Here is a 938-nt window from a genome sequence, read left to right as displayed (position 1 = left end):
TCTCTGACTGTTCAGATGAGTCTTTAAGTTTATATAATCTTTATTTATGTGTAATAGAGATAGTGTAAAATTATATTCTGTAGGACATTCATCTCGGCAGCTGTCTGCGTCTCCTCAGCCTTCAGGTTCAAAAGCTGCAGCTGAATCAAAACACACGACAAGGTGAACATGAATAACCCCGTCTGTAACCGCTGTAAGGTCGTCCGGCGTCACATGCTCATGCACGTGCGCACAGCAGCACGTCTGATGGAGGAAACACTGATAAACTCTAATCTTCTCCTGTGACCTGCGGCTCAGGCTTCTCAAAGACGTCGAGAGTCCAGACCCTCTCTGCTGCGACCGATCTCCCACTAACTGAAATCTAAAATCATAAATACTAAAATGACACGTCCAACGTTTTCCCCTCTGTGTTGACCACCCTCAGCCCCCCCCCTCTGTGCGGCGCGACCCCGGCCAGCAGCGACTACGTGGCCAAACAGGGCGACAAAGTGGCGGCGAGGGTGAAGGCTGTGGACGGAGACGAGCAGTGGATCCTGGCTGAGGTGGTCAGCTACAACCACTCCACCAACAAGTGAGAACACCACACAGTTCAAACACACACACACACACACACACACACACAATAACTGTGAGAGGTCCAGATGTCAGGATGTAAATCACAGCTGGACTGAACAGATGTGACCTCTCTCTCCCTGCAGGTATGAAGTGGACGACATTGATGAAGAAGGAAAAGAGTGAGTTCTTCATCTACAGTCATCTCTGTTCTGTCTTCATGTTCTTCTCTCTCTTTCCTCTTTATTCTTTGGGTCTCTCTCTCTCTATCTATCTATATATATACATTTGATAAACAGTTAAAACACATACTTAAAGTAGCTACAAGCAGAGACAAGAACATTTTAAGGCTTTATCAATGTTCAGTATTTGTTCTAACTCCATCT

General features: G+C 46.2%; 1 long non-coding RNA gene across 1 annotated transcript; it reads left to right on the top strand.

Annotated features, from left to right (window-relative positions):
* Positions 1-26: 26 nt before the first annotated feature.
* LOC147819968 (uncharacterized) lies at positions 27-732 on the top strand. Its single transcript, XR_015438471.1, has 2 exons — positions 27-571; positions 699-732. It is a non-coding gene; the product is annotated as an uncharacterized LOC147819968 (long non-coding RNA).
* The last annotated feature ends 206 nt before the right edge of the window (positions 733-938 follow it).

Source organism: Seriola lalandi, unplaced genomic scaffold (genome assembly GCF_002814215.2).
Source record: "Seriola lalandi dorsalis isolate HSWRI2012SDOR001 ecotype SW California unplaced genomic scaffold, Sedor1 jcf7180002008799, whole genome shotgun sequence".
Taxonomy (NCBI): Eukaryota; Metazoa; Chordata; class Actinopteri; order Carangiformes; family Carangidae; genus Seriola; species Seriola lalandi.
The sequence above is the reverse complement of the archived record's forward strand: the minus strand, read 5'-3'. Positions and strand labels throughout refer to the sequence as shown.